Here is a 27,867-nt window from a genome sequence, read left to right on the forward strand (position 1 = left end):
TTGTAGAGCGCGCCTCCTACTTCCACTGCTGAACGAAAACCCATGATTTTGGACCCTGTTTTCATGCGAAAAGGCTAAAATAAATGTTTTACGTTTGTTACACTCAAACAGTGTCTCCTCTCATATGCTGAACTGGTCGCATTGTGGATTTTGGTTAAAACATGATTTTGGACAATGTTCATGGAACTCAGCTTAAAACGTACTTGCAGACTTGAAAACCCTTGCCTATTGTGGAGCGCGCCTCCTACTTCCACTGCTGAACGAAAACCCATGATTTTGGACCCTGTTTTCATGCGAAAAGGCTAAAAGAATTGTTTCACGTTTGTTACACTCAAACAGTCTCTCCAGTCATATGCTGATCTGGTCGCAATGTGGATTTGGCCTAAAACATGATTTTGGACAATGTTCATGGAACTCAGCTTAAAACGTACTTGCAGACTTGAAAACCCTTGCCTGTTGTAGAGCGCGCCTCCTACTTCCACTGCTGAACGAAAACCCATGATTTTGGACCCTGTTTTCATGCGAAAAGGCTAAAAGAAATGTTTCACGTTTGTTACACTCAAACAGTGTCTCCTCTCATATGCTGAACTGGTCGCATTGTGGATTTTGGTTAAAACATGATTTTGGACAATGTTCATGGAACTCAGCTTAAAACGTACTTGCAGACTTGAAAACCCTTGCCTATTGTGGAGCGCGCCTCCTACTTCCACTGCTGAACGAAAACCCATGATTTTGGACCCTGTTTTCATGCGAAAAGGCTAAAAGAATTGTTTCACGTTTGTTACACTCAAACAGTCTCTCCAGTCATATGCTGATCTGGTCGCAATGTGGATTTGGCCTAAAACATGATTTTGGACAATGTTCATGGAACTCAGCTTAAAACGTACTTGCAGACTTGAAAACCCTTGCCTATTGTAGAGCGCGCCTCCTACTTCTACTGCTGAACGAAAACCCATGATTTTGGACCCTGTTTTCATGCGAAAAGGCTAAAAGAAATGTTTCACGTTTGTTACACTCAAACAGTGTCTCCTCTCATATGCTGAACTGATCGCATTGTGGATTTTGGTTAAAACATGATTTTGGACAATGTTCATGGAACTCAGCTTAAAACGTACTTGCAGACTTGAAAACCCTTGCCTATTGTAGAGCGCGCCTCCTACTTCCACTGCTGAACGAAAACCCATGATTTTGGACCCTGTTTTCATGCGAAAAGGCTAAAAGAAATGTTTCACGTTTGTTACACTCAAACAGTGTCTCCTCTCATATGCTGAACTGGTCGCATTGTGGATTTTGGTTAAAACATGATTTTGGACAATGTTCATGGAACTCAGCTTAAAACGTACTTGCAGACTTGAAAACCCTTGCCTATTGTAGAGCGCGCCTCCTACTTCCACTGCTGAACGAAAACCCATGATTTTGGACCCTGTTTTCATGCGAAAAGGCTAAAAGAAATGTTTCACGTTTGTTACACTCAAACAGTGTCTCCTCTCATATGCTGAACTGGTCGCATTGTGGATTTTGGTTAAAACATGATTTTGGACACTGTTCATGGAACTCAGCTTAAAACGTACTTGCAGACTTGAAAACCCTTGCCTATTGTAGAGCGCGCCTCCTACTTCCACTGCTGAACGAAAACCCATGATTTTGGACCCTGTTTTCATGCGAAAAGGCTAAAAGAAATGTTTCACGTTTGTTACACTCAAACAGTCTCTCCAGTCATATGCTGATCTGGTCGCAATGTGGATTTGGCCTAAAACATGATTTTGGACAATGTTCATGGAACTCAGCTTAAAACGTACTTGCAGACTTGAAAACCCTTGCCTATTGTAGAGCGCGCCTCCTACTTCTACTGCTGAACGAAAACCCATGATTTTGGACCCTGTTTTCATGCGAAAAGGCTAAAAGAAATGTTTCACGTTTGTTACACTCAAACAGTGTCTCCTCTCATATGCTGAACTGATCGCATTGTGGATTTTGGTTAAAACATGATTTTGGACAATGTTCATGGAACTCAGCTTAAAACGTACTTGCAGACTTGAAAACCCTTGCCTATTGTAGAGCGCGCCTCCTACTTCCACTGCTGAACGAAAACCCATGATTTTGGAACCTGTTTTCATGCGAAAAGGCTAAAAGAAATGTTTCACGTTTGTTACACTCAAACAGTGTCTCCTCTCATATGCTGAACTGGTCGCATTGTGGATTTTGGTTAAAACATGATTTTGGACACTGTTCATGGAACTCAGCTTAAAACGTACTTGCAGACTTGAAAACCCTTGCCTATTGTAGAGCGCGCCTCCTACTTCCACTGCTGAACGAAAACCCATGATTTTGGACCCTGTTTTCATGCGAAAAGGCTAAAATAAATGTTTTACGTTTGTTACACTCAAACAGTGTCTCCTCTCATATGCTGAACTGGTCGCATTGTGGATTTTGGTTAAAACATGATTTTGGACACTGTTCATGGAACTCAGCTTAAAACGTACTTGCAGACTTGAAAACCCTTGCCTATTGTAGAGCGCGCCTCCTACTTCCACTGCTGAACGAAAACCCATGATTTTGGACCCTGTTTTCATGCGAAAAGGCTAAAAGAAATGTTTCACGTTTGTTACACTCAAACAGTGTCTCCTCTCATATGCTGAACTGGTCGCATTGTGGATTTTGGTTAAAACATGATTTTGGACAATGTTCATGGAACTCAGCTTAAAACGTACTTGCAGACTTGAAAACCCTTGCCTATTGTGGAGCGCGCCTCCTACTTCCACTGCTGAACGAAAACCCATGATTTTGGACCCTGTTTTCATGCGAAAAGGCTAAAAGAATTGTTTCACGTTTGTTACACTCAAACAGTCTCTCCAGTCATATGCTGATCTGGTCGCAATGTGGATTTGGCCTAAAACATGATTTTGGACAATGTTCATGGAACTCAGCTTAAAACGTACTTGCAGACTTGAAAACCCTTGCCTATTGTAGAGCGCGCCTCCTACTTCTACTGCTGAACGAAAACCCATGATTTTGGACCCTGTTTTCATGCGAAAAGGCTAAAAGAAATGTTTCACGTTTGTTACACTCAAACAGTGTCTCCTCTCATATGCTGAACTGATCGCATTGTGGATTTTGGTTAAAACATGATTTTGGACAATGTTCATGGAACTCAGCTTAAAACGTACTTGCAGACTTGAAAACCCTTGCCTATTGTAGAGCGCGCCTCCTACTTCCACTGCTGAACGAAAACCCATGATTTTGGACCCTGTTTTCATGCGAAAAGGCTAAAAGAATTGTTTCACGTTTGTTACACTCAAACAGTGTCTCCTCTCATATGCTGAACTGGTCGCATTGTGGATTTTGGTTAAAACATGATTTTGGACAATGTTCATGGAACTCAGCTTAAAACATACTTGCAGACTTGAAAACCCTTGCCTATTGTAGAGCGCGCCTCCTACTTCCACTGCTGAACGAAAACCCATGATTTTGGACCCTGTTTTCATGCGAAAAGGCTAAAAGAAATGTTTCACGTTTGTTACACTCAAACAGTGTCTCCTCTCATATGCTGAACTGGTCGCATTGTGGATTTTGGTTAAAACATGATTTTGGACACTGTTCATGGAACTCAGCTTAAAACGTACTTGCAGACTTGAAAACCCTTGCCTATTGTAGAGCGCGCCTCCTACTTCCACTGCTGAACGAAAACCCATGATTTTGGACCCTGTTTTCATGCGAAAAGGCTAAAATAAATGTTTTACGTTTGTTACACTCAAACAGTGTCTCCTCTCATATGCTGAACTGGTCGCATTGTGGATTTTGGTTAAAACATGATTTTGGACACTGTTCATGGAACTCAGCTTAAAACGTACTTGCAGACTTGAAAACCCTTGCCTATTGTAGAGCGCGCCTCCTACTTCCACTGCTGAACGAAAACCCATGATTTTGGACCCTGTTTTCATGCGAAAAGGCTAAAATAAATGTTTTACGTTTGTTACACTCAAACAGTGTCTCCTCTCATATGCTGAACTGGTCGCATTGTGGATTTTGGTTAAAACATGATTTTGGACACTGTTCATGGAACTCAGCTTAAAACGTACTTGCAGACTTGAAAACCCTTGCCTATTGTAGAGCGCGCCTCCTACTTCCACTGCTGAACGAAAACCCATGATTTTGGACCCTGTTTTCATGCGAAAAGGCTAAAAGAAATGTTTCACGTTTGTTACACTCAAACAGTGTCTCCTCTCATATGCTGAACTGGTCGCATTGTGGATTTTGGTTAAAACATGATTTTGGACACTGTTCATGGAACTCAGCTTAAAACGTACTTGCAGACTTGAAAACCCTTGCCTATTGTAGAGCGCGCCTCCTACTTCCACTGCTGAACGAAAACCCATGATTTTGGACCCTGTTTTCATGCGAAAAGGCTAAAATAAATGTTTTACGTTTGTTACACTCAAACAGTGTCTCCTCTCATATGCTGAACTGGTCGCATTGTGGATTTTGGTTAAAACATGATTTTGGACAATGTTCATGGAACTCAGCTTAAAACGTACTTGCAGACTTGAAAACCCTTGCCTATTGTGGAGCGCGCCTCCTACTTCCACTGCTGAACGAAAACCCATGATTTTGGACCCTGTTTTCATGCGAAAAGGCTAAAAGAATTGTTTCACGTTTGTTACACTCAAACAGTCTCTCCAGTCATATGCTGATCTGGTCGCAATGTGGATTTGGCCTAAAACATGATTTTGGACAATGTTCATGGAACTCAGCTTAAAACGTACTTGCAGACTTGAAAACCCTTGCCTGTTGTAGAGCGCGCCTCCTACTTCCACTGCTGAACGAAAACCCATGATTTTGGACCCTGTTTTCATGCGAAAAGGCTAAAAGAAATGTTTCACGTTTGTTACACTCAAACAGTGTCTCCTCTCATATGCTGAACTGGTCGCATTGTGGATTTTGGTTAAAACATGATTTTGGACAATGTTCATGGAACTCAGCTTAAAACGTACTTGCAGACTTGAAAACCCTTGCCTATTGTGGAGCGCGCCTCCTACTTCCACTGCTGAACGAAAACCCATGATTTTGGACCCTGTTTTCATGCGAAAAGGCTAAAAGAATTGTTTCACGTTTGTTACACTCAAACAGTCTCTCCAGTCATATGCTGATCTGGTCGCAATGTGGATTTGGCCTAAAACATGATTTTGGACAATGTTCATGGAACTCAGCTTAAAACGTACTTGCAGACTTGAAAACCCTTGCCTATTGTAGAGCGCGCCTCCTACTTCTACTGCTGAACGAAAACCCATGATTTTGGACCCTGTTTTCATGCGAAAAGGCTAAAAGAAATGTTTCACGTTTGTTACACTCAAACAGTGTCTCCTCTCATATGCTGAACTGATCGCATTGTGGATTTTGGTTAAAACATGATTTTGGACAATGTTCATGGAACTCAGCTTAAAACGTACTTGCAGACTTGAAAACCCTTGCCTATTGTAGAGCGCGCCTCCTACTTCCACTGCTGAACGAAAACCCATGATTTTGGACCCTGTTTTCATGCGAAAAGGCTAAAAGAAATGTTTCACGTTTGTTACACTCAAACAGTGTCTCCTCTCATATGCTGAACTGGTCGCATTGTGGATTTTGGTTAAAACATGATTTTGGACAATGTTCATGGAACTCAGCTTAAAACGTACTTGCAGACTTGAAAACCCTTGCCTATTGTGGAGCGCGCCTCCTACTTCCACTGCTGGACGAAAACCCATGATTTTGGACCCTGTTTTCATGCGAAAAGGCTAAAAGAATTGTTTCACGTTTGTTACACTCAAACAGTCTCTCCAGTCATATGCTGATCTGGTCGCAATGTGGATTTGGCCTAAAACATGATTTTGGACAATGTTCATGGAACTCAGCTTAAAACGTACTTGCAGACTTGAAAACCTTTGCCTATTGTAGAGCGCGCCTCCTACTTCTACTGCTGAACGAAAACCCATGATTTTGGACCCTGTTTTCATGCGAAAAGGCTAAAAGAAATGTTTCACGTTTGTTACACTCAAACAGTGTCTCCTCTCATATGCTGAACTGATCGCATTGTGGATTTTGGTTAAAACATGATTTTGGACAATGTTCATGGAACTCAGCTTAAAACGTACTTGCAGACTTGAAAACCCTTGCCTATTGTAGAGCGCGCCTCCTACTTCCACTGCTGAACGAAAACCCATGATTTTGGACCCTGTTTTCATGCGAAAAGGCTAAAAGAAATGTTTCACGTTTGTTACACTCAAACAGTGTCTCCTCTCATATGCTGAACTGGTCGCATTGTGGATTTTGGTTAAAACATGATTTTGGACAATGTTCATGGAACTCAGCTTAAAACGTACTTGCAGACTTGAAAACCCTTGCCTATTGTAGAGCGCGCCTCCTACTTCCACTGCTGAACGAAAACCCATGATTTTGGACCCTGTTTTCATGCGAAAAGGCTAAAAGAAATGTTTCACGTTTGTTACACTCAAACAGTGTCTCCTCTCATATGCTGAACTGGTCGCATTGTGGATTTTGGTTAAAACATGATTTTGGACACTGTTCATGGAACTCAGCTTAAAACGTACTTGCAGACTTGAAAACCCTTGCCTATTGTAGAGCGCGCCTCCTACTTCCACTGCTGAACGAAAACCCATGATTTTGGACCCTGTTTTCATGCGAAAAGGCTAAAAGAAATGTTTCACGTTTGTTACACTCAAACAGTGTCTCCTCTCATATGCTGAACTGGTCGCATTGTGGATTTTGGTTAAAACATGATTTTGGACAATGTTCATGGAACTCAGCTTAAAACGTACTTGCAGACTTGAAAACCCTTGCCTATTGTAGAGCGCGCCTCCTACTTCCACTGCTGAACGAAAACCCATGATTTTGGACCCTGTTTTCATGCGAAAAGGCTAAAAGAAATGTTTCACGTTTGTTACACTCAAACAGTGTCTCCTCTCATATGCTGAACTGGTCGCATTGTGGATTTTGGTTAAAACATGATTTTGGACACTGTTCATGGAACTCAGCTTAAAACGTACTTGCAGACTTGAAAACCCTTGCCTATTGTAGAGCGCGCCTCCTACTTCCACTGCTGAACGAAAACCCATGATTTTGGACCCTGTTTTCATGCGAAAAGGCTAAAATAAATGTTTTACGTTTGTTACACTCAAACAGTGTCTCCTCTCATATGCTGAACTGGTCGCATTGTGGATTTTGGTTAAAACATGATTTTGGACAATGTTCATGGAACTCAGCTTAAAACGTACTTGCAGACTTGAAAACCCTTGCCTATTGTGGAGCGCGCCTCCTACTTCCACTGCTGAACGAAAACCCATGATTTTGGACCCTGTTTTCATGCGAAAAGGCTAAAAGAATTGTTTCACGTTTGTTACACTCAAACAGTCTCTCCAGTCATATGCTGATCTGGTCGCAATGTGGATTTGGCCTAAAACATGATTTTGGACAATGTTCATGGAACTCAGCTTAAAACGTACTTGCAGACTTGAAAACCCTTGCCTGTTGTAGAGCGCGCCTCCTACTTCCACTGCTGAACGAAAACCCATGATTTTGGACCCTGTTTTCATGCGAAAAGGCTAAAAGAAATGTTTCACGTTTGTTACACTCAAACAGTGTCTCCTCTCATATGCTGAACTGGTCGCATTGTGGATTTTGGTTAAAACATGATTTTGGACAATGTTCATGGAACTCAGCTTAAAACGTACTTGCAGACTTGAAAACCCTTGCCTATTGTGGAGCGCGCCTCCTACTTCCACTGCTGAACGAAAACCCATGATTTTGGACCCTGTTTTCATGCGAAAAGGCTAAAAGAATTGTTTCACGTTTGTTACACTCAAACAGTCTCTCCAGTCATATGCTGATCTGGTCGCAATGTGGATTTGGCCTAAAACATGATTTTGGACAATGTTCATGGAACTCAGCTTAAAACGTACTTGCAGACTTGAAAACCCTTGCCTATTGTAGAGCGCGCCTCCTACTTCTACTGCTGAACGAAAACCCATGATTTTGGACCCTGTTTTCATGCGAAAAGGCTAAAAGAAATGTTTCACGTTTGTTACACTCAAACAGTGTCTCCTCTCATATGCTGAACTGATCGCATTGTGGATTTTGGTTAAAACATGATTTTGGACAATGTTCATGGAACTCAGCTTAAAACGTACTTGCAGACTTGAAAACCCTTGCCTATTGTAGAGCGCGCCTCCTACTTCCACTGCTGAACGAAAACCCATGATTTTGGACCCTGTTTTCATGCGAAAAGGCTAAAAGAAATGTTTCACGTTTGTTACACTCAAACAGTGTCTCCTCTCATATGCTGAACTGATCGCATTGTGGATTTTGGTTAAAACATGATTTTGGACAATGTTCATGGAACTCAGCTTAAAACGTACTTGCAGACTTGAAAACCCTTGCCTATTGTAGAGCCTCCTACTTCCACTGCTGAACGAAAACCCATGATTTTGGACCCTGTTTTCATGCGAAAAGGCTAAAAGAAATGTTTCACGTTTGTTACACTCAAACAGTGTCTCCTCTCATATGCTGAACTGGTCGCATTGTGGATTTTGGTTAAAACATGATTTTGGACAATGTTCATGGAACTCAGCTTAAAACGTACTTGCAGACTTGAAAACCCTTGCCTATTGTAGAGCGCGCCTCCTACTTCCACTGCTGAACGAAAACCCATGATTTTGGACCCTGTTTTCATGCGAAAAGGCTAAAAGAAATGTTTCACGTTTGTTACACTCAAACAGTGTCTCCTCTCATATGCTGAACTGGTCGCATTGTGGATTTTGGTTAAAACATGATTTTGGACACTGTTCATGGAACTCAGCTTAAAACGTACTTGCAGACTTGAAAACCCTTGCCTATTGTAGAGCGCGCCTCCTACTTCCACTGCTGGACGAAAACCCATGATTTTGGACCCTGTTTTCATGCGAAAAGGCTAAAATAAATGTTTTACGTTTGTTACACTCAAACAGTGTCTCCTCTCATATGCTGAACTGGTCGCATTGTGGATTTTGGTTAAAACATGATTTTGGACACTGTTCATGGAACTCAGCTTAAAACGTACTTGCAGACTTGAAAACCCTTGCCTATTGTAGAGCGCGCCTCCTACTTCCACTGCTGAACGAAAACCCATGATTTTGGACCCTGTTTTCATGCGAAAAGGCTAAAAGAAATGTTTCACGTTTGTTACACTCAAACAGTGTCTCCTCTCATATGCTGAACTGGTCGCATTGTGGATTTTGGTTAAAACATGATTTTGGACAATGTTCATGGAACTCAGCTTAAAACGTACTTGCAGACTTGAAAACCCTTGCCTATTGTAGAGCGCGCCTCCTACTTCCACTGCTGAACGAAAACCCATGATTTTGGACCCTGTTTTCATGCGAAAAGGCTAAAAGAAATGTTTCACGTTTGTTACACTCAAACAGTGTCTCCTCTCATATGCTGAACTGGTCGCATTGTGGATTTTGGTTAAAACATGATTTTGGACACTGTTCATGGAACTCAGCTTAAAACGTACTTGCAGACTTGAAAACCCTTGCCTATTGTAGAGCGCGCCTCCTACTTCCACTGCTGAACGAAAACCCATGATTTTGGACCCTGTTTTCATGCGAAAAGGCTAAAATAAATGTTTTACGTTTGTTACACTCAAACAGTGTCTCCTCTCATATGCTGAACTGGTCGCATTGTGGATTTTGGTTAAAACATGATTTTGGACAATGTTCATGGAACTCAGCTTAAAACGTACTTGCAGACTTGAAAACCCTTGCCTATTGTGGAGCGCGCCTCCTACTTCCACTGCTGAACGAAAACCCATGATTTTGGACCCTGTTTTCATGCGAAAAGGCTAAAAGAATTGTTTCACGTTTGTTACACTCAAACAGTCTCTCCAGTCATATGCTGATCTGGTCGCAATGTGGATTTGGCCTAAAACATGATTTTGGACAATGTTCATGGAACTCAGCTTAAAACGTACTTGCAGACTTGAAAACCCTTGCCTGTTGTAGAGCGCGCCTCCTACTTCCACTGCTGAACGAAAACCCATGATTTTGGACCCTGTTTTCATGCGAAAAGGCTAAAAGAAATGTTTCACGTTTGTTACACTCAAACAGTGTCTCCTCTCATATGCTGAACTGGTCGCATTGTGGATTTTGGTTAAAACATGATTTTGGACAATGTTCATGGAACTCAGCTTAAAAGGTACTTGCAGACTTGAAAACCCTTGCCTATTGTGGAGCGCGCCTCCTACTTCCACTGCTGAACGAAAACCCATGATTTTGGACCCTGTTTTCATGCGAAAAGGCTAAAAGAAATGTTTCACGTTTGTTACACTCAAACAGTGTCTCCTCTCATATGCTGAACTGGTCGCATTGTGGATTTTGGTTAAAACATGATTTTGGACAATGTTCATGGAACTCAGCTTAAAACGTACTTGCAGACTTGAAAACCCTTGCCTATTGTGGAGCGCGCCTCCTACTTCCACTGCTGAACGAAAACCCATGATTTTGGACCCTGTTTTCATGCGAAAAGGCTAAAAGAATTGTTTCACGTTTGTTACACTCAAACAGTCTCTCCAGTCATATGCTGATCTGGTCGCAATGTGGATTTGGCCTAAAACATGATTTTGGACAATGTTCATGGAACTCAGCTTAAAACGTACTTGCAGACTTGAAAACCCTTGCCTATTGTAGAGCGCGCCTCCTACTTCTACTGCTGAACGAAAACCCATGATTTTGGACCCTGTTTTCATGCGAAAAGGCTAAAAGAAATGTTTCACGTTTGTTACACTCAAACAGTGTCTCCTCTCATATGCTGAACTGATCGCATTGTGGATTTTGGTTAAAACATGATTTTGGACAATGTTCATGGAACTCAGCTTAAAACGTACTTGCAGACTTGAAAACCCTTGCCTATTGTAGAGCGCGCCTCCTACTTCCACTGCTGAACGAAAACCCATGATTTTGGACCCTGTTTTCATGCGAAAAGGCTAAAAGAAATGTTTCACGTTTGTTACACTCAAACAGTGTCTCCTCTCATATGCTGAACTGATCGCATTGTGGATTTTGGTTAAAACATGATTTTGGACAATGTTCATGGAACTCAGCTTAAAACGTACTTGCAGACTTGAAAACCCTTGCCTATTGTAGAGCCTCCTACTTCCACTGCTGAACGAAAACCCATGATTTTGGACCCTGTTTTCATGCGAAAAGGCTAAAAGAAATGTTTCACGTTTGTTACACTCAAACAGTGTCTCCTCTCATATGCTGAACTGGTCGCATTGTGGATTTTGGTTAAAACATGATTTTGGACAATGTTCATGGAACTCAGCTTAAAACGTACTTGCAGACTTGAAAACCCTTGCCTATTGTAGAGCGCGCCTCCTACTTCCACTGCTGAACGAAAACCCATGATTTTGGACCCTGTTTTCATGCGAAAAGGCTAAAAGAAATGTTTCACGTTTGTTACACTCAAACAGTGTCTCCTCTCATATGCTGAACTGGTCGCATTGTGGATTTTGGTTAAAACATGATTTTGGACACTGTTCATGGAACTCAGCTTAAAACGTACTTGCAGACTTGAAAACCCTTGCCTATTGTAGAGCGCGCCTCCTACTTCCACTGCTGGACGAAAACCCATGATTTTGGACCCTGTTTTCATGCGAAAAGGCTAAAATAAATGTTTTACGTTTGTTACACTCAAACAGTGTCTCCTCTCATATGCTGAACTGGTCGCATTGTGGATTTTGGTTAAAACATGATTTTGGACACTGTTCATGGAACTCAGCTTAAAACGTACTTGCAGACTTGAAAACCCTTGCCTATTGTAGAGCGCGCCTCCTACTTCCACTGCAGAACGAAAACCCATGATTTTGGACCCTGTTTTCATGCGAAAAGGCTAAAAGAAATGTTTCACGTTTGTTACACTCAAACAGTGTCTCCTCTCATATGCTGAACTGGTCGCATTGTGGATTTTGGTTAAAACATGATTTTGGACAATGTTCATGGAACTCAGCTTAAAACGTACTTGCAGACTTGAAAACCCTTGCCTATTGTAGAGCGCGCCTCCTACTTCCACTGCTGAACGAAAACCCATGATTTTGGACCCTGTTTTCATGCGAAAAGGCTAAAAGAAATGTTTCACGTTTGTTACACTCAAACAGTGTCTCCTCTCATATGCTGAACTGGTCGCATTGTGGATTTTGGTTAAAACATGATTTTGGACACTGTTCATGGAACTCAGCTTAAAACGTACTTGCAGACTTGAAAACCCTTGCCTATTGTAGAGCGCGCCTCCTACTTCCACTGCTGAACGAAAACCCATGATTTTGGACCCTGTTTTCATGCGAAAAGGCTAAAATAAATGTTTTACGTTTGTTACACTCAAACAGTGTCTCCTCTCATATGCTGAACTGGTCGCATTGTGGATTTTGGTTAAAACATGATTTTGGACAATGTTCATGGAACTCAGCTTAAAACGTACTTGCAGACTTGAAAACCCTTGCCTATTGTGGAGCGCGCCTCCTACTTCCACTGCTGAACGAAAACCCATGATTTTGGACCCTGTTTTCATGCGAAAAGGCTAAAAGAATTGTTTCACGTTTGTTACACTCAAACAGTCTCTCCAGTCATATGCTGATCTGGTCGCAATGTGGATTTGGCCTAAAACATGATTTTGGACAATGTTCATGGAACTCAGCTTAAAACGTACTTGCAGACTTGAAAACCCTTGCCTGTTGTAGAGCGCGCCTCCTACTTCCACTGCTGAACGAAAACCCATGATTTTGGACCCTGTTTTCATGCGAAAAGGCTAAAAGAAATGTTTCACGTTTGTTACACTCAAACAGTGTCTCCTCTCATATGCTGAACTGGTCGCATTGTGGATTTTGGTTAAAACATGATTTTGGACAATGTTCATGGAACTCAGCTTAAAACGTACTTGCAGACTTGAAAACCCTTGCCTATTGTGGAGCGCGCCTCCTACTTCCACTGCTGAACGAAAACCCATGATTTTGGACCCTGTTTTCATGCGAAAAGGCTAAAAGAATTGTTTCACGTTTGTTACACTCAAACAGTCTCTCCAGTCATATGCTGATCTGGTCGCAATGTGGATTTGGCCTAAAACATGATTTTGGACAATGTTCATGGAACTCAGCTTAAAACGTACTTGCAGACTTGAAAACCCTTGCCTATTGTAGAGCGCGCCTCCTACTTCTACTGCTGAACGAAAACCCATGATTTTGGACCCTGTTTTCATGCGAAAAGGCTAAAAGAAATGTTTCACGTTTGTTACACTCAAACAGTGTCTCCTCTCATATGCTGAACTGATCGCATTGTGGATTTTGGTTAAAACATGATTTTGGACAATGTTCATGGAACTCAGCTTAAAACGTACTTGCAGACTTGAAAACCCTTGCCTATTGTAGAGCGCGCCTCCTACTTCCACTGCTGAACGAAAACCCATGATTTTGGACCCTGTTTTCATGCGAAAAGGCTAAAAGAAATGTTTCACGTTTGTTACACTCAAACAGTGTCTCCTCTCATATGCTGAACTGGTCGCATTGTGGATTTTGGTTAAAACATGATTTTGGACAATGTTCATGGAACTCTGCTTAAAACGTACTTGCAGACTTGAAAACCCTTGCCTATTGTAGAGCGCGCCTCCTACTTCCACTGCTGAACGAAAACCCATGATTTTGGACCCTGTTTTCATGCGAAAAGGCTAAAAGAAATGTTTCACGTTTGTTACACTCAAACAGTGTCTCCTCTCATATGCTGAACTGGTCGCATTGTGGATTTTGGTTAAAACATGATTTTGGACACTGTTCATGGAACTCAGCTTAAAACGTACTTGCAGACTTGAAAACCCTTGCCTATTGTAGAGCGCGCCTCCTACTTCCACTGCTGAACGAAAACCCATGATTTTGGACCCTGTTTTCATGCGAAAAGGCTAAAATAAATGTTTTACGTTTGTTACACTCAAACAGTGTCTCCTCTCATATGCTGAACTGGTCGCATTGTGGATTTTGGTTAAAACATGATTTTGGACAATGTTCATGGAACTCAGCTTAAAACGTACTTGCAGACTTGAAAACCCTTGCCTATTGTGGAGCGCGCCTCCTACTTCCACTGCTGAACGAAAACCCATGATTTTGGACCCTGTTTTCATGCGAAAAGGCTAAAAGAATTGTTTCACGTTTGTTACACTCAAACAGTCTCTCCAGTCATATGCTGATCTGGTCGCAATGTGGATTTGGCCTAAAACATGATTTTGGACAATGTTCATGGAACTCAGCTTAAAACGTACTTGCAGACTTGAAAACCCTTGCCTGTTGTAGAGCGCGCCTCCTACTTCCACTGCTGAACGAAAACCCATGATTTTGGACCCTGTTTTCATGCGAAAAGGCTAAAAGAAATGTTTCACGTTTGTTACACTCAAACAGTGTCTCCTCTCATATGCTGAACTGGTCGCATTGTGGATTTTGGTTAAAACATGATTTTGGACAATGTTCATGGAACTCAGCTTAAAACGTACTTGCAGACTTGAAAACCCTTGCCTATTGTGGAGCGCGCCTCCTACTTCCACTGCTGAACGAAAAACCATGATTTTGGACCCTGTTTTCATGCGAAAAGGCTAAAAGAATTGTTTCACGTTTGTTACACTCAAACAGTCTCTCCAGTCATATGCTGATCTGGTCGCAATGTGGATTTGGCCTAAAACATGATTTTGGACAATGTTCATGGAACTCAGCTTAAAACGTACTTGCAGACTTGAAAACCCTTGCCTATTGTAGAGCGCGCCTCCTACTTCTACTGCTGAACGAAAACCCATGATTTTGGACCCTGTTTTCATGCGAAAAGGCTAAAAGAAATGTTTCACGTTTGTTACACTCAAACAGTGTCTCCTCTCATATGCTGAACTGATCGCATTGTGGATTTTGGTTAAAACATGATTTTGGACAATGTTCATGGAACTCAGCTTAAAACGTACTTGCAGACTTGAAAACCCTTGCCTATTGTGGAGCGCGCCTCCTACTTCCACTGCTGAACGAAAACCCATGATTTTGGACCCTGTTTTCATGCGAAAAGGCTAAAAGAATTGTTTCACGTTTGTTACACTCAAACAGTCTCTCCAGTCATATGCTGATCTGGTCGCAATGTGGATTTGGCCTAAAACATGATTTTGGACAATGTTCATGGAACTCAGCTTAAAACGTACTTGCAGACTTGAAAACCCTTGCCTGTTGTAGAGCGCGCCTCCTACTTCCACTGCTGAACGAAAACCCATGATTTTGGACCCTGTTTTCATGCGAAAAGGCTAAAAGAAATGTTTCACGTTTGTTACACTCAAACAGTGTCTCCTCTCATATGCTGAACTGGTCGCATTGTGGATTTTGGTTAAAACATGATTTTGGACAATGTTCATGGAACTCAGCTTAAAACGTACTTGCAGACTTGAAAACCCTTGCCTATTGTGGAGCGCGCCTCCTACTTCCACTGCTGAACGAAAACCCATGATTTTGGACCCTGTTTTCATGCGAAAAGGCTAAAAGAATTGTTTCACGTTTGTTACACTCAAACAGTCTCTCCAGTCATATGCTGATCTGGTCGCAATGTGGATTTGGCCTAAAACATGATTTTGGACAATGTTCATGGAACTCAGCTTAAAACGTACTTGCAGACTTGAAAACCCTTGCCTATTGTAGAGCGCGCCTCCTACTTCTACTGCTGAACGAAAACCCATGATTTTGGACCCTGTTTTCATGCGAAAAGGCTAAAAGAAATGTTTCACGTTTGTTACACTCAAACAGTGTCTCCTCTCATATGCTGAACTGATCGCATTGTGGATTTTGGTTAAAACATGATTTTGGACAATGTTCATGGAACTCAGCTTAAAACGTACTTGCAGACTTGAAAACCCTTGCCTATTGTAGAGCGCGCCTCCTACTTCCACTGCTGAACGAAAACCCATGATTTTGGACCCTGTTTTCATGCGAAAAGGCTAAAAGAAATGTTTCACGTTTGTTACACTCAAACAGTGTCTCCTCTCATATGCTGAACTGGTCGCATTGTGGATTTTGGTTAAAACATGATTTTGGACAATGTTCATGGAACTCAGCTTAAAACGTACTTGCAGACTTGAAAACCCTTGCCTATTGTAGAGCGCGCCTCCTACTTCCACTGCTGAACGAAAACCTATGATTTTGGACCCTGTTTTCATGCGAAAAGGCTAAAAGAAATGTTTCACGTTTGTTACACTCAAACAGTGTCTCCTCTCATATGCTGAACTGGTCGCATTGTGGATTTTGGTTAAAACATGATTTTGGACACTGTTCATGGAACTCAGCTTAAAACGTACTTGCAGACTTGAAAACCCTTGCCTATTGTAGAGCGCGCCTCCTACTTCCACTGCTGAACGAAAACCCATGATTTTGGACCCTGTTTTCATGCGAAAAGGCTAAAATAAATGTTTTACGTTTGTTACACTCAAACAGTGTCTCCTCTCATATGCTGAACTGGTCGCATTGTGGATTTTGGTTAAAACATGATTTTGGACACTGTTCATGGAACTCAGCTTAAAACGTACTTGCAGACTTGAAAACCCTTGCCTATTGTAGAGCGCGCCTCCTACTTCCACTGCTGAACGAAAACCCATGATTTTGGACCCTGTTTTCATGCGAAAAGGCTAAAAGAAATGTTTCACGTTTGTTACACTCAAACAGTGTCTCCTCTCATATGCTGAACTGGTCGCATTGTGGATTTTGGTTAAAACATGATTTTGGACAATGTTCATGGAACTCAGCTTAAAACGTACTTGCAGACTTGAAAACCCTTGCCTATTGTAGAGCGCGCCTCCTACTTCCACTGCTGAACGAAAACCCATGATTTTGGACCCTGTTTTCATGCGAAAAGGCTAAAAGAAATGTTTCACGTTTGTTACACTCAAACAGTGTCTCCTCTCATATGCTGAACTGGTCGCATTGTGGATTTTGGTTAAAACATGATTTTGGACACTGTTCATGGAACTCAGCTTAAAACGTACTTGCAGACTTGAAAACCCTTGCCTATTGTAGAGCGCGCCTCCTACTTCCACTGCTGAACGAAAACCCATGATTTTGGACCCTGTTTTCATGCGAAAAGGCTAAAATAAATGTTTTACGTTTGTTACACTCAAACAGTGTCTCCTCTCATATGCTGAACTGGTCGCATTGTGGATTTTGGTTAAAACATGATTTTGGACAATGTTCATGGAACTCAGCTTAAAACGTACTTGCAGACTTGAAAACCCTTGCCTATTGTGGAGCGCGCCTCCTACTTCCACTGCTGAACGAAAACCCATGATTTTGGACCCTGTTTTCATGCGAAAAGGCTAAAAGAATTGTTTCACGTTTGTTACACTCAAACAGTCTCTCCAGTCATATGCTGATCTGGTCGCAATGTGGATTTGGCCTAAAACATGATTTTGGACAATGTTCATGGAACTCAGCTTAAAACGTACTTGCAGACTTGAAAACCCTTGCCTGTTGTAGAGCGCGCCTCCTACTTCCACTGCTGAACGAAAACCCATGATTTTGGACCCTGTTTTCATGCGAAAAGGCTAAAAGAAATGTTTCACGTTTGTTACACTCAAACAGTGTCTCCTCTCATATGCTGAACTGGTCGCATTGTGGATTTTGGTTAAAACATGATTTTGGACAATGTTCATGGAACTCAGCTTAAAACGTACTTGCAGACTTGAAAACCCTTGCCTATTGTGGAGCGCGCCTCCTACTTCCACTGCTGAACGAAAACCCATGATTTTGGACCCTGTTTTCATGCGAAAAGGCTAAAAGAATTGTTTCACGTTTGTTACACTCAAACAGTCTCTCCAGTCATATGCTGATCTGGTCGCAATGTGGATTTGGCCTAAAACATGATTTTGGACAATGTTCATGGAACTCAGCTTAAAACGTACTTGCAGACTTGAAAACCCTTGCCTATTGTAGAGCGCGCCTCCTACTTCTACTGCTGAACGGAAACCCATGATTTTGGACCCTGTTTTCATGCGAAAAGGCTAAAAGAAATGTTTCACGTTTGTTACACTCAAACAGTGTCTCCTCTCATATGCTGAACTGATCGCATTGTGGATTTTGGTTAAAACATGATTTTGGACAATGTTCATGGAACTCAGCTTAAAACGTACTTGCAGACTTGAAAACCCTTGCCTATTGTGGAGCGCGCCTCCTACTTCCACTGCTGAACGAAAACCCATGATTTTGGACCCTGTTTTCATGCGAAAAGGCTAAAAGAATTGTTTCACGTTTGTTACACTCAAACAGTCTCTCCAGTCATATGCTGATCTGGTCGCAATGTGGATTTGGCCTAAAACATGATTTTGGACAATGTTCATGGAACTCAGCTTAAAACGTACTTGCAGACTTGAAAACCCTTGCCTGTTGTAGAGCGCGCCTCCTACTTCCACTGCTGAACGAAAACCCATGATTTTGGACCCTGTTTTCATGCGAAAAGGCTAAAAGAAATGTTTCACGTTTGTTACACTCAAACAGTGTCTCCTCTCATATGCTGAACTGGTCGCATTGTGGATTTTGGTTAAAACATGATTTTGGACAATGTTCATGGAACTCAGCTTAAAACGTACTTGCAGACTTGAAAACCCTTGCCTATTGTGGAGCGCGCCTCCTACTTCCACTGCTGAACGAAAACCCATGATTTTGGACCCTGTTTTCATGCGAAAAGGCTAAAAGAATTGTTTCACGTTTGTTACACTCAAACAGTCTCTCCAGTCATATGCTGATCTGGTCGCAATGTGGATTTGGCCTAAAACATGATTTTGGACAATGTTCATGGAACTCAGCTTAAAACGTACTTGCAGACTTGAAAACCCTTGCCTATTGTAGAGCGCGCCTCCTACTTCTACTGCTGAACGAAAACCCATGATTTTGGACCCTGTTTTCATGCGAAAAGGCTAAAAGAAATGTTTCACGTTTGTTACACTCAAACAGTGTCTCCTCTCATATGCTGAACTGATCGCATTGTGGATTTTGGTTAAAACATGATTTTGGACAATGTTCATGGAACTCAGCTTAAAACGTACTTGCAGACTTGAAAACCCTTGCCTATTGTAGAGCGCGCCTCCTACTTCCACTGCTGAACGAAAACCCATGATTTTGGACCCTGTTTTCATGCGAAAAGGCTAAAAGAAATGTTTCACGTTTGTTACACTCAAACAGTGTCTCCTCTCATATGCTGAACTGGTCGCATTGTGGATTTTGGTTAAAACATGATTTTGGACAATGTTCATGGAACTCTGCTTAAAACGTACTTGCAGACTTGAAAACCCTTGCCTATTGTAGAGCGCGCCTCCTACTTCCACTGCTGAACGAAAACCCATGATTTTGGACCCTGTTTTCATGCGAAAAGGCTAAAAGAAATGTTTCACGTTTGTTACACTCAAACAGTGTCTCCTCTCATATGCTGAACTGGTCGCATTGTGGATTTTGGTTAAAACATGATTTTGGACACTGTTCATGGAACTCAGCTTAAAACGTACTTGCAGACTTGAAAACCCTTGCCTATTGTAGAGCGCGCCTCCTACTTCCACTGCTGAACGAAAACCCATGATTTTGGACCCTGTTTTCATGCGAAAAGGCTAAAATAAATGTTTTACGTTTGTTACACTCAAACAGTGTCTCCTCTCATATGCTGAACTGGTCGCATTGTGGATTTTGGTTAAAACATGATTTTGGACAATGTTCATGGAACTCAGCTTAAAACGTACTTGCAGACTTGAAAACCCTTGCCTATTGTGGAGCGCGCCTCCTACTTCCACTGCTGAACGAAAACCCATGATTTTGGACCCTGTTTTCATGCGAAAAGGCTAAAAGAATTGTTTCACGTTTGTTACACTCAAACAGTCTCTCCAGTCATATGCTGATCTGGTCGCAATGTGGATTTGGCCTAAAACATGATTTTGGACAATGTTCATGGAACTCAGCTTAAAACGTACTTGCAGACTTGAAAACCCTTGCCTGTTGTAGAGCGCGCCTCCTACTTCCACTGCTGAACGAAAACCCATGATTTTGGACCCTGTTTTCATGCGAAAAGGCTAAAAGAAATGTTTCACGTTTGTTACACTCAAACAGTGTCTCCTCTCATATGCTGAACTGGTCGCATTGTGGATTTTGGTTAAAACATGATTTTGGACAATGTTCATGGAACTCAGCTTAAAACGTACTTGCAGACTTGAAAACCCTTGCCTATTGTGGAGCGCGCCTCCTACTTCCACTGCTGAACAAAAAACCATGATTTTGGACCCTGTTTTCATGCGAAAAGGCTAAAAGAATTGTTTCACGTTTGTTACACTCAAACAGTCTCTCCAGTCATATGCTGATCTGGTCGCAATGTGGATTTGGCCTAAAACATGATTTTGGACAATGTTCATGGAACTCAGCTTAAAACGTACTTGCAGACTTGAAAACCCTTGCCTATTGTAGAGCGCGCCTCCTACTTCTACTGCTGAACGAAAACCCATGATTTTGGACCCTGTTTTCATGCGAAAAGGCTAAAAGAAATGTTTCACGTTTGTTACACTCAAACAGTGTCTCCTCTCATATGCTGAACTGATCGCATTGTGGATTTTGGTTAAAACATGATTTTGGACAATGTTCATGGAACTCAGCTTAAAACGTACTTGCAGACTTGAAAACCCTTGCCTATTGTAGAGCGCGCCTCCTACTTCCACTGCTGAACGAAAACCCATGATTTTGGACCCTGTTTTCATGCGAAAAGGCTAAAAGAAATGTTTCACGTTTGTTACACTCAAACAGTGTCTCCTCTCATATGCTGAACTGGTCGCATTGTGGATTTTGGTTAAAACATGATTTTGGACAATGTTCATGGAACTCAGCTTAAAACGTACTTGCAGACTTGAAAACCCTTGCCTATTGTAGAGCGCGCCTCCTACTTCCACTGCTGAACGAAAACCCATGATTTTGGACCCTGTTTTCATGCGAAAAGGCTAAAATAAATGTTTTACGTTTGTTACACTCAAACAGTGTCTCCTCTCATATGCTGAACTGGTCGCATTGTGGATTTTGGTTAAAACATGATTTTGGACAATGTTCATGGAACTCAGCTTAAAACGTACTTGCAGACTTGAAAACCCTTGCCTATTGTGGAGCGCGCCTCCTACTTCCACTGCTGAACGAAAACCCATGATTTTGGACCCTGTTTTCATGCGAAAAGGCTAAAAGAATTGTTTCACGTTTGTTACACTCAAACAGTCTCTCCAGTCATATGCTGATCTGGTCGCAATGTGGATTTGGCCTAAAACATGATTTTGGACAATGTTCATGGAACTCAGCTTAAAACGTACTTGCAGACTTGAAAACCCTTGCCTGTTGTAGAGCGCGCCTCCTACTTCCACTGCTGAACGAAAACCCATGATTTTGGACCCTGTTTTCATGCGAAAAGGCTAAAAGAAATGTTTCACGTTTGTTACACTCAAACAGTGTCTCCTCTCATATGCTGAACTGGTCGCATTGTGGATTTTGGTTAAAACATGATTTTGGACAATGTTCATGGAACTCAGCTTAAAACGTACTTGCAGACTTGAAAACCCTTGCCTATTGTGGAGCGCGCCTCCTACTTCCACTGCTGAACGAAAACCCATGATTTTGGACCCTGTTTTCATGCGAAAAGGCTAAAAGAATTGTTTCACGTTTGTTACACTCAAACAGTCTCTCCAGTCATATGCTGATCTGGTCGCAATGTGGATTTGGCCTAAAACATGATTTTGGACAATGTTCATGGAACTCAGCTTAAAACGTACTTGCAGACTTGAAAACCCTTGCCTATTGTAGAGCGCGCCTCCTACTTCTACTGCTGAACGAAAACCCATGATTTTGGACCCTGTTTTCATGCGAAAAGGCTAAAAGAAATGTTTCACGTTTGTTACACTCAAACAGTGTCTCCTCTCATATGCTGAACTGATCGCATTGTGGATTTTGGTTAAAACATGATTTTGGACAATGTTCATGGAACTCAGCTTAAAACGTACTTGCAGACTTGAAAACCCTTGCCTATTGTAGAGCGCGCCTCCTACTTCCACTGCTGAACGAAAACCCATGATTTTGGACCCTGTTTTCATGCGAAAAGGCTAAAAGAAATGTTTCACGTTTGTTACACTCAAACAGTGTCTCCTCTCATATGCTGAACTGGTCGCATTGTGGATTTTGGTTAAAACATGATTTTGGACAATGTTCATGGAACTCAGCTTAAAACGTACTTGCAGACTTGAAAACCCTTGCCTATTGTAGAGCGCGCCTCCTACTTCCACTGCTGAACGAAAACCCATGATTTTGGACCCTGTTTTCATGCGAAAAGGCTAAAATAAATGTTTTACGTTTGTTACACTCAAACAGTGTCTCCTCTCATATGCTGAACTGGTCGCATTGTGGATTTTGGTTAAAACATGATTTTGGACAATGTTCATGGAACTCAGCTTAAAACGTACTTGCAGACTTGAAAACCCTTGCCTATTGTGGAGCGCGCCTCCTACTTCCACTGCTGAACGAAAACCCATGATTTTGGACCCTGTTTTCATGCGAAAAGGCTAAAAGAATTGTTTCACGTTTGTTACACTCAAACAGTCTCTCCAGTCATATGCTGATCTGGTCGCAATGTGGATTTGGCCTAAAACATGATTTTGGACAATGTTCATGGAACTCAGCTTAAAACGTACTTGCAGACTTGAAAACCCTTGCCTGTTGTAGAGCGCGCCTCCTACTTCCACTGCTGAACGAAAACCCATGATTTTGGACCCTGTTTTCATGCGAAAAGGCTAAAAGAAATGTTTCACGTTTGTTACACTCAAACAGTGTCTCCTCTCATATGCTGAACTGGTCGCATTGTGGATTTTGGTTAAAACATGATTTTGGACAATGTTCATGGAACTCAGCTTAAAACGTACTTGCAGACTTGAAAACCCTTGCCTATTGTGGAGCGCGCCTCCTACTTCCACTGCTGAACGAAAACCCATGATTTTGGACCCTGTTTTCATGCGAAAAGGCTAAAAGAATTGTTTCACGTTTGTTACACTCAAACAGTCTCTCCAGTCATATGCTGATCTGGTCGCAATGTGGATTTGGCCTAAAACATGATTTTGGACAATGTTCATGGAACTCAGCTTAAAACGTACTTGCAGACTTGAAAACCCTTGCCTATTGTAGAGCGCGCCTCCTACTTCTACTGCTGAACGAAAACCCATGATTTTGGACCCTGTTTTCATGCGAAAAGGCTAAAAGAAATGTTTCACGTTTGTTACACTCAAACAGTGTCTCCTCTCATATGCTGAACTGATCGCATTGTGGATTTTGGTTAAAACATGATTTTGGACAATGTTCATGGAACTCAGCTTAAAACGTACTTGCAGACTTGAAAACCCTTGCCTATTGTAGAGCGCGCCTCCTACTTCCACTGCTGAACGAAAACCCATGATTTTGGACCCTGTTTTCATGCGAAAAGGCTAAAAGAAATGTTTCACGTTTGTTACACTCAAACAGTGTCTCCTCTCATATGCTGAACTGGTCGCATTGTGGATTTTGGTTAAAACATGATTTTGGACAATGTTCATGGAACTCAGCTTAAAACGTACTAGCAGTCTTGAAAACCCTTGCCTATTGTAGAGCGCGCCTCCTACTTCCACTGCTGAACGAAAACCTATGATTTTGGACCCTGTTTTCATGCGAAAAGGCTAAAAGAAATGTTTCACGTTTGTTACACTCAAACAGTGTCTCCTCTCATATGCTGAACTGGTCGCATTGTGGATTTTGGTTAAAACATGATTTTGGACACTGTTCATGGAACTCAGCTTAAAACGTACTTGCAGACTTGAAAACCCTTGCCTATTGTAGAGCGCGCCTCCTACTTCCACTGCTGAACGAAAACCCATGATTTTGGACCCTGTTTTCATGCGAAAAGGCTAAAATAAATGTTTTACGTTTGTTACACTCAAACAGTGTCTCCTCTCATATGCTGAACTGGTCGCATTGTGGATTTTGGTTAAAACATGATTTTGGACACTGTTCATGGAACTCAGCTTAAAACGTACTTGCAGACTTGAAAACCCTTGCCTATTGTAGAGCGCGCCTCCTACTTCCACTGCTGAACGAAAACCCATGATTTTGGACCCTGTTTTCATGCGAAAAGGCTAAAAGAAATGTTTCACGTTTGTTACACTCAAACAGTGTCTCCTCTCATATGCTGAACTGGTCGCATTGTGGATTTTGGTTAAAACATGATTTTGGACAATGTTCATGGAACTCAGCTTAAAACGTACTTGCAGACTTGAAAACCCTTGCCTATTGTAGAGCGCGCCTCCTACTTCCACTGCTGAACGAAAACCCATGATTTTGGACCCTGTTTTCATGCGAAAAGGCTAAAAGAAATGTTTCACGTTTGTTACACTCAAACAGTGTCTCCTCTCATATGCTGAACTGGTCGCATTGTGGATTTTGGTTAAAACATGATTTTGGACACTGTTCATGGAACTCAGCTTAAAACGTACTTGCAGACTTGAAAACCCTTGCCTATTGTAGAGCGCGCCTCCTACTTCCACTGCTGAACGAAAACCCATGATTTTGGACCCTGTTTTCATGCGAAAAGGCTAAAATAAATGTTTTACGTTTGTTACACTCAAACAGTGTCTCCTCTCATATGCTGAACTGGTCGCATTGTGGATTTTGGTTAAAACATGATTTTGGACAATGTTCATGGAACTCAGCTTAAAACGTACTTGCAGACTTGAAAACCCTTGCCTATTGTGGAGCGCGCCTCCTACTTCCACTGCTGAACGAAAACCCATGATTTTGGACCCTGTTTTCATGCGAAAAGGCTAAAAGAATTGTTTCACGTTTGTTACACTCAAACAGTCTCTCCAGTCATATGCTGATCTGGTCGCAATGTGGATTTGGCCTAAAACATGATTTTGGACAATGTTCATGGAACTCAGCTTAAAACGTACTTGCAGACTTGAAAACCCTTGCCTGTTGTAGAGCGCGCCTCCTACTTCCACTGCTGAACGAAAACCCATGATTTTGGACCCTGTTTTCATGCGAAAAGGCTAAAAGAAATGTTTCACGTTTGTTACACTCAAACAGTGTCTCCTCTCATATGCTGAACTGGTCGCATTGTGGATTTTGGTTAAAACATGATTCTGGACAATGTTCATGGAACTCAGCTTAAAACGTACTTGCAGACTTGAAAACCCTTGCCTATTGTGGAGCGCGCCTCCTACTTCCACTGCTGAACGAAAACCCATGATTTTGGACCCTGTTTTCATGCGAAAAGGCTAAAAGAATTGTTTCACGTTTGTTACACTCAAACAGTCTCTCCAGTCATATGCTGATCTGGTCGCAATGTGGATTTGGCCTAAAACATGATTTTGGACAATGTTCATGGAACTCAGCTTAAAACGTACTTGCAGACTTGAAAACCCTTGCCTATTGTAGAGCGCGCCTCCTACTTCTACTGCTGAACGAAAACCCATGATTTTGGACCCTGTTTTCATGCGAAAAGGCTAAAAGAAATGTTTCACGTTTGTTACACTCAAACAGTGTCTCCTCTCATATGCTGAACTGATCGCATTGTGGATTTTGATTAAAACATGATTTTGGACAATGTTCATGGAACTCAGCTTAAAACGTACTTGCAGACTTGAAAACCCTTGCCTATTGTAGAGCGCGCCTCCTACTTCCACTGCTGAACGAAAACCCATGATTTTGGACCCTGTTTTCATGCGAAAAGGCTAAAAGAAATGTTTCACGTTTGTTACACTCAAACAGTGTCTCCTCTCATATGCTGAACTGGTCGCATTGTGGATTTTGGTTAAAACATGATTTTGGACAATGTTCATGGAACTCAGCTTAAAACGTACTTGCAGACTTGAAAACCCTTGCCTATTGTAGAGCGCGCCTCCTACTTCCACTGCTGAACGAAAACCCATGATTTTGGACCCTGTTTTCATGCGAAAAGGCTAAAAGAAATTTTTCACGTTTGTTACACTCAAACAGTGTCTCCTCTCATATGCTGATCTGGTCGCATTGTGGATTTTGGTTAAAACATGATTTTGGACACTGTTCATGGAACTCAGCTTAAAACGTACTTGCAGACTTGAAAACCCTTGCCTATTGTAGAGCGCGCCTCCTACTTCCACTGCTGAACGAAAACCCATGATTTTGGACCCTGTTTTCATGCGAAAAGGCTAAAATAAATGTTTTACGTTTGTTACACTCAAACAGTGTCTCCTCTCATATGCTGAACTGGTCGCATTGTGGATTTTGGTTAAAACATGATTTTGGACAATGTTCATGGAACTCAGCTTAAAACGTACTTGCAGACTTGAAAACCCTTGCCTATTGTGGAGCGCGCCTCCTACTTCCACTGCTGAACGAAAACCCATGATTTTGGACCCTGTTTTCATGCGAAAAGGCTAAAAGAATTGTTTCACGTTTGTTACACTCAAACAGTCTCTCCAGTCATATGCTGATCTGGTCGCAATGTGGATTTGGCCTAAAACATGATTTTGGACAATGTTCATGGAACTCAGCTTAAAACGTACTTGCAGACTTGAAAACCCTTGCCTGTTGTAGAGCGCGCCTCCTACTTCCACTGCTGAACGAAAACCCATGATTTTGGACCCTGTTTTCATGCGAAAAGGCTAAAAGAAATGTTTCACGTTTGTTACACTCAAACAGTGTCTCCTCTCATATGCTGAACTGGTCGCATTGTGGATTTTGGTTAAAACATGATTTTGGACAATGTTCATGGAACTCAGCTTAAAACGTACTTGCAGACTTGAAAACCCTTGCCTATTGTGGAGTGCGCCTCCTACTTCCACTGCTGAACGAAAACCCATGATTTTGGACCCTGTTTTCATGCGAAAAGGCTAAAAGAATTGTTTCACGTTTGTTACACTCAAACAGTCTCTCCAGTCATATGCTGATCTGGTCGCAATGTGGATTTGGCCTAAAACATGATTTTGGACAATGTTCATGGAACTCAGCTTAAAACGTACTTGCAGACTTGAAAACCCTTGCCTATTGTAGAGCGCGCCTCCTACTTCTACTGCTGAACGAAAACCCATGATTTTGGACCCTGTTTTCATGCGAAAAGGCTAAAAGAAATGTTTCACGTTTGTTACACTCAAACAGTGTCTCCTCTCATATGCTGAACTGATCGCATTGTGGATTTTGGTTAAAACATGATTTTGGACAATGTTCATGGAACTCAGCTTAAAACGTACTTGCAGACTTGAAAACCCTTGCCTATTGTAGAGCGCGCCTCCTACTTCCACTGCTGAACGAAAACCCATGATTTTGGACCCTGTTTTCATGCGAAAAGGCTAAAAGAAATGTTTCACGTTTGTTACACTCAAACAGTGTCTCCTCTCATATGCTGAACTGGTCGCATTGTGGATTTTGGTTAAAACATGATTTTGGACAATGTTCATGGAACTCAGCTTAAAACGTACTTGCAGACTTGAAAACCCTTGCCTATTGTAGAGCGCGCCTCCTACTTCCACTGCTGAACGAAAACCCATGATTTTGGACCCTGTTTTCATGCGAAAAGGCTAAAAGAAATGTTTCACGTTTGTTACACTCAAACAGTGTCTCCTCTCATATGCTGAACTGGTCGCATTGTGGATTTTGGTTAAAACATGATTTTGGACACTGTTCATGGAACTCAGCTTAAAACGTACTTGCAGACTTGAAAACCCTTGCCTATTGTAGAGCGCGCCTCCTACTTCCACTGCTGAACGAAAACCCATGATTTTGGACCCTGT

This window comes from Coregonus lavaretus, assembly GCF_964263955.1.
Source record: "Coregonus lavaretus genome assembly, chromosome: 9".
Classification (NCBI taxonomy): domain Eukaryota; kingdom Metazoa; phylum Chordata; class Actinopteri; order Salmoniformes; family Salmonidae; genus Coregonus; species Coregonus lavaretus.